At 41.5% G+C, this 14,056-nt stretch overlaps 1 long non-coding RNA gene across 2 annotated transcripts; it reads left to right on the forward strand.

Annotated features, from left to right (window-relative positions):
* The first annotated feature begins 2,782 nt into the window (after positions 1-2,782).
* Positions 2,783-4,900, forward strand: LOC107200933. 2 transcript variants are annotated; one of them, XR_001519867.2, is made up of 3 exons: positions 2,783-2,911; positions 3,345-4,071; positions 4,671-4,900. It is a non-coding gene; the product is annotated as an uncharacterized LOC107200933 (long non-coding RNA). The 2 variants fall into 2 exon arrangements; XR_004496218.1 differs by lacking the exon at positions 2,783-2,911 and having other exon boundaries at positions 2,957-4,071.
* Positions 4,901-14,056: the final 9,156 nt, after the last annotated feature.

Genomic DNA, 14,056 nt, shown 5'->3' on the forward strand with positions numbered 1-14,056 from the left:
TCTGCTGCTCATTGGGAGCGACTGTGGGCAAGCATCAGTCTGCCGGTGCTGGGTTACTGGTGTGTGCTGGGAGGTGCATTGTGTGGGCAGCCCTGAGCCCTCTCCTTCACTCTCTGCTGCCTGTGTGAGCACACAGCTTCTGTTTGCCCAGTGTGGTGACAAGCCACAATGTCTTAGCTTTCAGGGAAACTCAAATGCAGTGGATGCAGGAGGGCTCTGTTGGGGTGGGCATGCTAAGCTGCTGCTGAAGTTGGCTGCAGCCTGTGTGATGTCTCAGGGTTGTTCCCAAGACTCTTCTGGAATGTGCAACTCCCCCTGAGGTCAGTGTGTATTTTCAGTTTGTGGCCAGGCACCTGCACTTTGCCATTCTGGCTGCACAACGTTGTCCAGAAGTAGCAGGTTGTTTCCAGTTTGTAATGTTGCTATCTATTGATCTTTCAACTCCTCTAACATTAAAAAGGAGTTTTAAATCAGTTTTACCTTACACTTCATATAGCTGTCTCAGGAAAAGGGTCTTAACACACCCTAAGTCATACCTTTAAATAAAAACAATATACACTGCTTGCTCAAGAACCTTCTTGTACTTTATGTCATTTATGTTACCTCCACAAACAATTATTTTTCATCAAGGCATTTTCTGTCAATGAAAATCATTATGCACTCAGAACTTCAATCAGTGAGTGGAGCCATTAAATTCTATAGGCATTAGATTCTTAGTATTAAGTAATGAGAAATGGTTCTGTAAAAGTGAGAATGAGGGCAAAAAATATGCATGCACATACTGTCAATAACTTATGTGTTGGTGTAAGGCAGCACTTTCCTACTGCAATGATACAAGCTGTGGTACAGCTTTTGCTGTCCTGATTACAGGATACACACAAACCCTGACTCACCAACACCCTGGAAAATCTGAAGAAAAGTGATGTGACACAACTTGTACTCTAGTCCTTCTCACACTTCTTGAAAAGCTGATGGAAGATCTTATTATACTACCCTCTCACAAACCAGAAAATATATCTGAGAATGACAGATCAAAATATTTTTAAAACCCCCAACGTTTTTATTTATATTTACAACCCAAGACTTTTTTACCAAAATGGTTTCTTTGTTTTGTTTTGTTTTTTCTCATCTCTTTTCAAGATGTAACATTAGCTCTATATAAGTTCATAAAGTAACATATTTCAAATGCTGGAGCTCCAACTTAATAGTAAATTTACCATTTTTGTTTAAAGTGGCTATACTGCTGCATTACCAACTTCTCTATAGAAGGAAAAAAAAAAAAAAAAAAGCAAGCAAATAAAAACTCAATAAGGATAGTATCCCGGGGTGTATCCTAAGAGGCATAACCAGGAGGTCAAGGGAGGAGATTCCTTCTGCTCTGCCCTTGTTAAACCCCACCTGGAGTACTGTGTCCAAATGTGCTCCCTTGCACTAACAGAACATTGACCTGTGGGAGCTAGTCCAGAGGAGGGTCATGAAAATGATCCAAAGGCTGGAACCTCTCTCCTGTGAAGACAGGCTGGGAGAGCTGGGGTTTTTCAGAAGGAGAAGGCTCTGGGGGGACCTCAGAGCACTTTCCAGTGCCCAAAGGGGGTTACAGGAAAACCAGAGAGGGACTTTTTGCAGGGATGTTTAGTGATAGGTGAAGTGGAAATGCCCTTAAACTGAAATAGGATAGATTTATATTGGATATTATGAAAAAATTTTTACTATATGGGTGGTGATACACTGACAACCTTCGTCCAGAGAAGTTGTGGAATCTCCATCCCTGGAGGTGTTCAAGACCAGGCAGGATGGGGCCCTGAGAAACCTGGTCAAGTGGAACATTCCCTGCCTACAGCAGGGGAGTTGGAACTAGATGATCTTTAATGTCCCTTCCAACCCAAATTCTGTCTACCAACCCTGATTCTGTCAAAGGGCCTGACTCACTTAATTTGGAAGAAACATTGTCTTCATACAAATACAAACAATTTTCACCTGTCTGATACCCTGATAATACAATGCAGTTGCTGGTGGATAGAAACACTGCTCCACAGTGCTGAGGACCCCATGAGATCTTTCTCTTGTTTGGAGCAAAAGCGATCCATTAGATGTTTTTAGGAACAAGGGCAGCAGTGTAGCACCCATGCAGAGGGCTGATGATGGACAATTAACCCTCAAGTGTGGTAAGTGCTAAGTCTCTCTAGCCATACTTCTCAGGGCTTTTTCAGGAAGACAGATATTTAAATGAAGACTTTGATATACAATCAAGCTGTCAAAGGACAAGTTACCATGGTAAATTCTCTATGGTAACTATCTTCCTGTGCTTTTCAGCTACCAGGCACTCTTCAAGAGACGAAAACCAAATTAATTTGTACCTTAATTGAGAAGTAAGTAACTTTCAATTAATTAGATCACATTTGCCATGAGGTACACGGGGCGCATTGCCTGGGAGATAAAGAGGAGAGCCGCAGCCGGCGCGTCCCTCTGCCCTTCCTCCGCCGCACCCGGGCCGTGGGACAGGCTCTGGCGGCAGGTGCCGGCCCCAGGGGAGCCCAGGCCCGCAGCACCCCTCTGCCAGGGCCCGAAGGCTCCCGGTAAGTTCCCCAGCAGCGAGCCGTGCTGCGGGACAGGCCGTGCTGCGCCCGGGGCCGGCCGTGAGCTGTGTGCGAGAGCTCGGCTCCGGTTCTGGCTCCGGCTCCGTCTGCGGCTGCGGCTCCGGTTCCGGCTCCGGCTCCCGCTCCGGCTCCGGCTCCGGGTCTGCCTCCGGCTCCGGTTCCGGCTTCGGTTCTGGCTGCGGCTCCGGCTCCGGTTCCGGTTCCGGTTCCGGTTCTGGCTCCGGTTCCGGCAGCCGCTGCTCCACGGCCGGCGGGAGTCAGCCGGAGGGAAGGGACCGGGAGCTCCTTTGAGCTCATCACCCATTTAAAAAGTGGTGGGGTTTTATGTGTTGTTTTGTTTTTGGGTTTGGTTGTGGGTTGGAGATTTTATTTTTTATTGGTTGGTTGGGGTTTTTTGAGTACTCAGTAAACAAGACCTTTTTTTATTTCTGTCAGAGAGGAGGTTCTGGCGCTCTTGGGGTCGGTGTGCTTCTGTCCCGTCCCCAGACTCCTGCTGACACCTGCTGGCCTCCCGCTGGCAGGAGGCTCAGGATGTTGGGGGACTGGCTGGAAAAGAGGGCCAGCTCTCTTCTCTTCTTGCTGCTGCCTTCTAGGCTCTGAGCTGAACTTTAGAGGAGATTTATATATTTATAACAAATATTTATCGGGCTGAGCCCACATTATTCCATGACCATAAGAAGAATATCTCTCCTCTGTGCCTGGGAGGACTGTAAATATGATCCTTAGTTGCTTCAGTATTTCTTCTAGGCTCTTCTGAAAATGGGACAGGCCAAGCTGGTGACAATGGAGCAGAGATCCACTTCACACCAACTGAGGGGGCTGGCTTGCCACAGGATGAGGCATCCCACAACCCACTCAAGGAGACAAGAGTTTCAGCTGAGCAGAAGCTGTACAGTGTAAATTGACTCATCATATGTTTCAAAATGAAACACCAGTGCTGGCAATTTAGCATCTTTTATGACAGGACATTATGAAACATTAATTTTTAGTTTCACTTCAGAGTTTTTGACTCTACAGGGACACTCAGTGCAATACTGGGGTCAAAAAGATATCAGGCTGGAGAATCTAGTATTTATTTTCTAGAAAGCCAGAATTATACAAAAACCTAATTTTCTGTTGCCTTGCCTGAAATACACTCACTTATTTAGTTGGCTAAAAATAGTGTGAAATATTAACTTTGCATTTCTCTAAATGACGGTGCAGCCAGGGTAGTAGCACAGTCTAAAAATTTGAGGGTAGGGTTTCATGTCCTCTGCAAGTGAGTGTCTTGTCATCTGAACTGAAAGAAGTGGTTTTGGTTTTTTTTCCCCTTTTAGTTTACAGTTTCAAACCTCAAGAACTGCAACACGCAGTACTGCAGATGTTTAACCCCAGTGAGCAACCGAGTATCACACAGCCACTGAGTCATTCCCCTACCAACAGGGTCTGGAGAGAGAATCTGAAGGGGAACAATTAGGAAAACCCTTGAACTGAGGTAAAGATGGTTTAATAGGGAAAGCAAAAGTTGCTTACAAAAGCAAAGCAAAACAAGGAATTTATTCACTTCTGCCCACAGGCAGGCAGGTGTTCAGCCATGCCCAGGAGAGCAGGGCCCCATCACACATAATGATGACTTAGGAAAACAAACCCCATCCCATCCCTCCCTTCTTTTTGCCCCCACTTTATATCCTGACCATGATATCACACGGTCTGGGGTATCCCTTTGGTCACTTTGGGTCACCTGTTCTAGCTGTTTCTCCTCCCAGTCTCCCATGCACCCCCAACTCCGTCAGCACGGCAGGACAAAAGCAGAAAAGGCTCTATGTGAGCTCTGCTCAGCAGTAAAAAAACCATCTCTGTCTTATGCCCAAATCCAAATCGCAGCCCAGCTACTGTGAAGAAAATTAACTTTATCTCAGTCGAAACCAGCACAAATACAAACCAGTTACTGCTACTTGCTGGAATGAGATAAATGGAGTATTGAATGAAATGGTGCTGCTCCTCACAAACGCCGCTGTTCCATGTGAGATGCTGTTTTTGGAGTGAATAATGATGAGAGTCTCAGGGCTGGTTTTGTTTATTACTGTGTTGCAGTAGCACCTGCAGTGTCAGTGTGAAAGGAACAGTTTTACTGAGGAGAAGCTGAACAGAAGGAAAGACGAGCTGCCATCTTGTGTGGGGAACTGAGACTGCACCAAACGAGGCTACAATTTTAAGACAATTAAAAATTTATTATACCTTTGGGAATTTATTAAGTAAAGATGGTTTCACTTTACTTCCATACTTTATATTAGCTTTTAACTAATAAAAATAAATCACTTCAACCAGGAGAGCTGTTTTTCCAGCTTCAGTAGTACTGCAAACTCATTGGGAGGATGCCAAGGCAGCGGGAGAGCAGTGACCCATCCATTCTCTCTACCAGAGATCCTCAGCAGAGAAGTCTTCTCAGCAGAGTCAGCTGGCCACAGAGCAGGACATCTTACAGCCAGGAACAGCAGCCCTGTAAGCAGAAAATATCTTTGTGACCTTTTGTATTCAAAATAGAGTAACCCCAACCAAGTTTATGATGTGTTACATGGTGCTGTTGAATCAGCTGGCAACAGGCATCTTTCTCCAAGCCTCTTGGTATGTTTCTATAGGATCTGTGTTCAGGACTTTTTTTGTGTTGCTGGATGTGGATGCTTAGCACAAACAGGCAAAGAAATGTCCTTGTCAATACTACAAGCAGAGCAGTGTTATTCCAGCTTCTGTTTTCCAAGTCTCTCCAAACTCCTAAACCAAGATTAAATATGGGACCTACAGCAGCAGATTATGAGTAGACCTAGATGGACAATACTGTATGCAAAACCCTCACCTGCTCTTCCTCTGATTGCCCTGGGCAAGGAAAGTGGGATGTCCTGTTTCTGGAGACTATATGGGCAGCTGGCACTGTCTAGCACTGTGTAACCACAAATTGTGATTCTGTGGCTGCATTCCCTGTCTGTCAGTGAGCAAATGGAGAATGACACCTGTAGAGGCTATCCCAGATGTGCTGTTGAAAATTTCTGAGATCCATACAGATCTCAGATGAGAGATGATCATCATGATTACCACTGATGAGCAAGAGAAAGCATTGCCCTTTTGTTTGGCCTAGGATCTTCGTACTGCATCCTATGGAAATGGAGCTGGAGTCTTTTCCAGACACTAAGGCAGCAGCAGCAAGAATTAAAAACTCCTTACTTTTGAGAGTTACCAGCAGTAACCAAACTCAAGAACATGAGGACCTTTAGATAAAACCGAGTGTATGCAAGACCTAGGTAGAAGAAAAGAGTTCCCCAGTAGTGTAGAAATGAACAGTAATGGAGTGTCTTATCATGGTACATGGTATCAAGTGGAGAGACAGAGAAAGGTAAGACTACCAAAACCACTGAATTCTTAACAAAGAAATCTGGATTAAAAATAAGGGAGAGCATACATCAACACCTGTATTTCGTTCCAAATGGAGGACTTGCTTTTCAAACAAAAATAGCACTTTAGTCAGGACCCAGAGGTTTTCATGTTGGAAAGATTGATTTATTAGTGTAAGGCCTTCAAAAAGTCAACTTTAAAAAGAAATAATCATGTTTGGTACTGAGACATCTTACCCTTCTAATCAGCCGAGGCACTGTTGTGAGAAAATCCATTTTGGTATTTGGGAGTAGGCCCAAAAGTTTTATCATGACCTCAGTAGAGCCCAGAATTGTGAGGTGATAACCCTGCAGCATCTAACTAGGAGACTGAAAGAATTTTTCCTCATCTACATCTGCTTGTCACACACCCAAAGGATACTGAAAGGTTTAGATGTACTTTCAAGCTTGCTTTCCTCTAAACGACTTCACCAGTACTAGTTGTGTGCAGTGCTATAAAGTCTCCATTAAGAACCAGACAGGGAAGGCCTCTTCTGATTTCTGCAACATCCTATTAGCAATAGAACTAACAGAAACAGGATACCCTTGAAAGCTGTGAGCTAGAGAAAAGTAACAGATAAACCATGAAAACCTGATTCCTGTAGACAGGCTACCCAGGGAGATCTGGGAGAGCAGGTCAACTTCTGTATGATGACAACTGTATGGAAACTCTACATGAGCTGGTAGATGATGTATTTTGAGAAACTCTGTTGACAAGGGTTATTTCTGGGTTTATTGTTAAGGAGATTAAGAGATTGAATTTTTAATTCAATCACTGGTTAAATTCAAACTTAACAAGTTGGACTTCTTAATCAACTACCTCTTGTACAATCTCAGTGTGTTTTTTTTTTATTTGGAGTTTAAACACAAAAGTTACAGTGATCCTAGTCCTGATCTGTGTCTGTGTCAAGTTAATACTGCATGCTAATACAACTAAATAAACAGTATGATCCCTTATTCTTGGGCTTGTGGAAACAATTCAAACTGTCTGCTCTTAAGGTGGTATTAGGGAGGAAATCCAGACAAGAAAGGTATTTCATCACCAAACTTCGTTGCTTCTTGTTAAAACTGAGCTTTTTTGAAGGCCTTACACCAAATAACTAAGGATGTGCTAGAATTTAATGTCATCTCAAAATCAGACCTTTGAGTGTCCTTTCATAGATCACTAAGAAAGACCAGAGAGGAGCCACTGGCACAGTTTGTCTGGCCTTGCTTTCATCAGTGACAGTTTGGATTTTTTGCCCATTTTTTCTAGTAACTGATAAGCAGAAGATCTTACCAGCTCTCACTTCCTACCCCTGCCTTTTCCTGTAATCCTCTTGAGATACAGCACTGTTTCACTACAAACAGATAACTGTCTTCAGTAAACCCTGCACATATTAATGGGAACAGTAGTCCTCAACTACCTCTTGCTATAAAACATGATCGACTTTGATTAGTTGTTAGAAGAGAACTCTGTTCATTGGGTAGAAAACAGTTCATTGGAAAAGGACTCAGGCTCTGTGCCTTGGAAAGGCTCTACACAAGCTTGGATAAAATCTATTTATTCTTTCTATTCAGTGCTTTCAAACTTCCTTTCAGACACAGCTATTCCTGATGTCTCCTCTCATCCCATCCATACCTCATGAATTGGTATCAACACAGACTCTGGTGGAGCTAAAAGCCCTTTGCATTTTATGTCCTGTTTAGATTATAACATCTGAGAACATTAGCCATTTTATGATTACCCAACAGTGTCTCACTACCTCTCATTTTACACTGTGAGATTGTGCCAATTTATATTTGTAAAATATATATTTATATTTATGTTTATAAAATTCTTCCTAGTCATTTTATACATAGGCAGCTACCTGGAATTTTATCCTGTCCCCACTCTTGTTCCTTATGTCCCTCTCTTGCCAGGGATCACCAGTCTGTTTGTATGCTGTTTTGGTCTCCTTCTGGTGCTGCTTTCCAACTATGTGTCATCAGCAAACCCTACAAGCACTCTTCTTTTTGTGACAAAATCTGTAACGAAACTCCTCCCCAAACCAAGCCTCATGGGGCTGTGCTGCAGCTCCTTTTTCTTCTCTCAAACTGAGTCTTCACCTTTCAATACTACCCACAGCTGTTTTCAGCCTTTCATAATTCTTTTATTGCTTCTATTTTTCATGGTTTATCTATTAATATCTCATGCAATAGACTATCACATTCACCTAAGTCCAGATAGATCAGATGGCCAAGAAAGTCAGCACAGACAGACAGGCTTGATTTGGCATAGGCTGTCATTAATGAGCTGATATGAATTAACCCCTATAATAGACACCTCTATTTATATATTCAGCTTTTCAAATGTTTTTGGACTAAGAGAGAACACAGTAAGACACAAATGTGAGGGGAGAGAAATGAGATCTGTATTTGTATGTACTGTTTTTTGCTTTTTTAAGCTTGTATAATAGACTTTAGCTCTTCTTTACCATCATTTGATAAATATATTAAGAAAACTTGCTAGAACGTGATTCCATGTTCTCATTCCCTTAGTGTTATATGACTAAAGCCCATGTCTCAGTTTCTTAATTTGAACATCAAGACTGTATTACTCTGAGTGTGGTCATTAAAGAAATATTTCAGGCTGGAACATTAATATTGACTGTGTCATTAAGAAATTTTCTTTACTGCCTCATCCTGATCTGTTTTTTGCAACCACAGAGGACCTCTCAGCCCACAGACAAACAAAAACCTGAGCTACATCTGTGCATTATCCTACTTGCCTATGCTTAGGCTTATATGCATGAATCAAGGAACACTTCAGTTGCAATCCTAACCACATACCAGAAACATCCATGCTTTCAAATTTGAAGTATGTGTAATCAAGTTCCAGCTATTTAAATTCAGTTCTAGAAGCAGATGTAGCCAGGCTGTCTTAGTTAATAGAAGGCCAGTAACTAATCAAGACCAGTTCACTTTACTAATCAAGATAACTTCACATGTCTCAAAAAGATAAAGAAAATTGATTCAGCTAAATGTATCTTTTTGTGAAGTTTCCTCTATGGATCAGAGAAGTTTAGATGGCTGGAAAAAATTAGTTATAAACTCTATCCTGACTTTCTTTTACTTGTTGTAATCTATGGCAAGTATTCAATTATTTCAATGTGGTCTTGATTTCATATTACCTGCTACTTGGAAAAAAGATGATAGGATAAAAAAAAAAAAAACAAAAACAAAAAACCCCAAAAATTTGCTATGCTGCAGAAACCACTAAACAGAAATACATGTAAACAGAAAATCTTTCCAAAACATGGTAGAATAAAAGTTACTATATAATAGTTAAAGTAGAAATTATTAAAATAAAGGTTGAGACGATGTAGAAGGATCAATAAATATCTATCCAGTTGCTAGGACAGTTACAATATATGGGGTGGTAATTTTTTGGCCAGTCTTTCAGAGTGGTGATAACATTGCAATTTCCATCCTTCCCTTGCAATTTTTTTCTTTTCCAAAACTAAGTTCTGAATGTGCTTTAGGAAACACTTGATTGATTAAATTTTTTGTTGGGAAAAGGAGCAGGTACCTCAGTAGGACAATTTTATCACTTTTAAAAGTCACCCAAGTTCCTGATCATAGTGGAATGACAGCTGATGGAGTTCACTTCCCTAAGATTAATTTGTGTATCCATATCAAATAGAGACTTACTGAAGAGTTACCTTGTTGGGTAGAGAAATCTTTCATACTTAATCCAGTTTCATTATCTTCTTGAGATTCTGTGTTCTGCATAAGTATATAAGTACAGTCACACAGTGCTGCACCTTGCACTATGTCAAATATAAATTTATTTAGAATAAGCCTTATATAAACAATCAAAAGAGAAACTTTGCCTTTGGTGAGTTTGATATTCTGCTTTCAAGTACACCTTTAAGATGGAATCTATGAAATCTTCAGTATGTACTAAGGCCACTTAATCATGCAGGCTTTATTTTCAAAGAACATGAACTTTTATGATATTCTTAACCAGCTCAGTTGGTAGAGGTTCAGCAATTCCAAGTGCTCTTTCAATGTAATTCCTGATATGCTCTCCTACAATGAAGCAAATTGCTGTGTTTCCTTACAGGGAAGAACAAGTATGCACTGAGTGTTCCGGGTTAGAGGTGATGTCAAATAACTAAGTTGCCAATGAGATAAAATGGAAAGATGAAACCTCTTTGCATTTCTATTTGTTTTATTTATGTCTTTATACACACAGTGTAGGCTGATGTTGCATGGAGATTCCTGGAAAGGCTTTCCATACTTTCAGCATAACTATCAATCTTATCTTTGTGAGCTCATAATATTTCTGTGGCCTAAATCAGGATTATTCATTTCTACCCCAGATTGTATTATCTAAATCCTACCAAAACTGGGATTTGAATGTATGTCCTTGTTTGGCATCAAAACATTCTGTTCTTAGGCTACAGTGTTGGCCCTTTTAAAGAATAGTTTCGAAAATACAAATGCTGTGAACCATGTTTCCCATGGAATCAAAATAACATGAAATCCTAATTTATTCTCTTCAGTGATTAAACAAATAATTTCTTCCTTATGTATTCAAACATCCATCCATCAGCTCTTTCAAGTCTGAATCTATAGTATCCTTCTAAGCAGCTGCAGAAAAGTCTTTCATTAATTATCACACACAGTGTTATTACTGCATGTACACTGCTGGCTGCAAAAATAATTCTTTGTTTCTTTGTTGTAATTTATTGCTTATATCTTGGCATAAAATCTACTCACTCGAGCCTCTTGAGTTTAACCAGCACTGCCACCATGTACAGAGCTCAGTATACACACAGAATCACAGATTGATAAGCTGAGTTGGAAAAGAGCAACAAAGATCATTGAGTCCAGCTGCTGGGCCTGCACAGCACCATCTCCAAGACTCTCACCAGGTGCCCAAGAGACCAAACACTTCTTGAACTCTGTCAGGATTGGTGTTCTGATCACTTCCCTGGGGAGCCTGTTGCAGTGCCCAGCCACATGCTGGGGAAAGAACCTTTTACTAAAATGTAACCTAAACCTCCCCTGACACAACTTCAGGCCATTCCCTCGGCTCCTGCTGCTGGTCACCAGAGAGAGATCAGTGTCTGCCTCTCCTTTTTCCCTCAAGAGGAGGCTCCATGTTGCAATAAAGTATTTCCTCAGTTTCCTCTTTCCAGGCTGAACAGACCAAGTGACCTCAGCTATTCCTCATAGAGCTGCTCCTCAAGGCCTTTCACCATCTTTGTTGCTCTCTTTTGTGTGCTCTCTAGCAGTTTAATGTCTTTCTTATGTTGTGGCATCCAAAACTTCCCCCAGAACTTGCTGTGAGGCCACCCCAGAGCAGAGCAGGACAATCCCCTCCCTTGCCCAGCTGGCCATGCTGGGCCTGATGCCCCCCAGGACACGCTTGGCCTTCCTGGCTGCCAGGGCACTGCTGGCTCGTGTTCAACTTTCCATCAACCAGAACCCCCAGGTCCCTTTCCATGGCACTCTCCAGCATCTCATTTCCCAGCCTGTACTTACATCCAGGGATGCCCCATCCCAGCTGCAGAATCCAAAACTGTCCCTTGCTGAAATTCCCTGGTTGGTTATTTCCCAGTCTTCTGATTTGCTGAGGTCTCTCTGCAGGGCCTCCATCTCTCTGAGGGAGTCAACAGCTCCTCCCAGTGTTGTATCATCTGCAAACTGGCTCAGTATCCCTTCTAGTCCTATGTCCAAGTCATTTATGAAGATGTTGAAAAGAACTGGGCTGTGAATGGAGTCCTGCAGAGCCCCACTATTGACAGGTCTCCAGTCTAATGTCACCCCATTCACTGAAACCCTGTGAGCCAGTTGCTCATGATGTGTGTATCCAGCTGTAATATGGAAATTTTTTCTGGAATGATCTTATGACAGATAGTACTGAAATTGAAAAGATTACATCAAGTAGCTTCCCTTGATCAATAAGTGGCTGCCTTGTCATAAAAGGAAATCAGGTTTGATAAGCAGGACTTTCCTCAAGATGCCGTGGTGGTTGTGACCAATGACTGCATCACCTTCCAGGTGTTTTTCAATACCTCCTCCATAACTTTACCAGGCACTGAGGTGAGATCAACAGCCCTGTATTTTCTGGGATCCTCCTTCTTGCCCTTCCTTAAAATCAGGAGATTGTTCACCAGCTTTCAGTTAGCTGAGAACAGTAATGGTGAAGATAGAAACCTCATAAGTGGAACATTTATCTGGTTTAATGAAAGGAACAGGGGCTGTAGCTGGCAGAAATGTTTCCTCCAAAACTTGAAGCTGGTGTACAAACAGCTTTGTGTTAATGGAGAACTGAGATCATAGAACTGTAGAATCACAGAATGGTTTGATTGGCATAACTGAAGATGGATATTTTTTTTATTCTTCTAATTCATTGTGAAATGTTTTCAACATGCTCGGTGCAAAGCAACATAATGTTTTACTTCTCTTACAATTTGGGCATTATTTGTCTGAGTTACAGACTCTTTCACTGCACTTTTTCTATCTCTTCTCCATGGCTGAGCCTTTTTTCACAGTATGGGCTTTGTGGGTACATTTCTGCCAGTTGAATAATATCTCTTTTCCTTCAGAAATCACCTGAATCTACAGGAGAGTGGGGTATGAACAGAATAAAGAGAACATAATTTCATTCTGCTTTAAGTTTAGAGCTCAGCATCTACATTACTGTCAGTAGACTTGACTGTCTGTAAAGCAGTGCAATGTGGTGCATTTTGTCCAGGTTTCCCTACCTATTTATGATCTTAATTTTTACTTATCTCCATTTCTGGCTGCACCTTGTTTGGCAAAAAGGCAATTCTAGGTTAATTAATATCTTTAAAAACGGTAGGGAAATTTTGGAAATCTTTGTTAATTAACATGGACTATATACGGACTACAAAAAAATAAAAAGTGTTTTGAAGGTAAGGTCCTCATGGGCACTCTAGAAGCTTTGATTCTTAAAAATGGTAGTTTCTGCTTAGGAAATTTCCTAGGGCTTGAGGCCATGGGGATTGTTTACATAAACTGGTAGGGCCAGTAGAATTTTAGAGAGTCCACTGCTCTCTACTCTTACACTAGGGTGGAGGCTATGGTATTTTTGTGTTTGAACTCTGTTCATCTAGAAGATCAACCAGATTACTCTTGCTAGTGTTTTCCTGGAAGAGCATCTATTGGTTTAGCAGAATGATGAGTCACTTTAAAGAAAATGCATTTTACCCTTACCACAACATAAAATGACAAAGTGGGGGTTTTTGAAGTCTAGAATTGTAAATGAGTATGTGAATGCCTACCTGAATAAAGCTTTTCCCTTCACTGGGCTGGATGCCAGCTTATTACACAGTCACTTCTGAAGCTTACTCTGCATTTTTATAGCTAAAAGAAGACTTATTTCCAGGTCTTAGCTGAGACATATAAACTAGTTTAATAATACTCAGAAAACAAATGTTGCTACCACAGTAGCACCACTAAATGCATTACTTTGATGTTTTTTCTGAAAACCTGCTATCTGGTTGTATCTTTTCCTCCATTCCTGCTTGCACTTCACCCCATTAATTCATTATATGAATGTAGCCTATACCTATAGTGAACTGCCTAGCAGACAGTTCTCAGCACGCTGATGTATTGCTCTGGGGAAGCTAAAATCTATCACAGGGGGAGGTGAACTGATTTAAATTCCCATTCAATTTCTCAAGAATGCAAGAAAAAGAAAAACAAGGGGAGATAGGGTGGTAAAGGGACTAAGACTTTAAATAGTCTTCTTGACATTTTGAAATAATGACCATTGGCACTAATGCCTAAAGGCTTATAAACCACTGCCTTATGTGGATTAAAGAGGTAGGAAGGCCAGCTCCCTCTTAGGCAGAGTACTTTGTAGTGCTATCTTGGTTTTGTGGATTAAGATGGATTTCAATAGGCTTACGTATCCTAACAAGTCTATGACCACCAGTGCCCCTTATGTCTCTCCCAGTGTACACTCTGACCACCTGAGAGGGAGAGGAAACATATCTTTCTTCTTGTAAGGCAGATCCAGCACTTGCAACTAGAAATATCACCTGTATTTGGCTC

This window comes from Parus major, chromosome 2 (assembly GCF_001522545.3).
Source record: "Parus major isolate Abel chromosome 2, Parus_major1.1, whole genome shotgun sequence".
NCBI lineage: Eukaryota > Metazoa > Chordata > Aves > Passeriformes > Paridae > Parus > Parus major.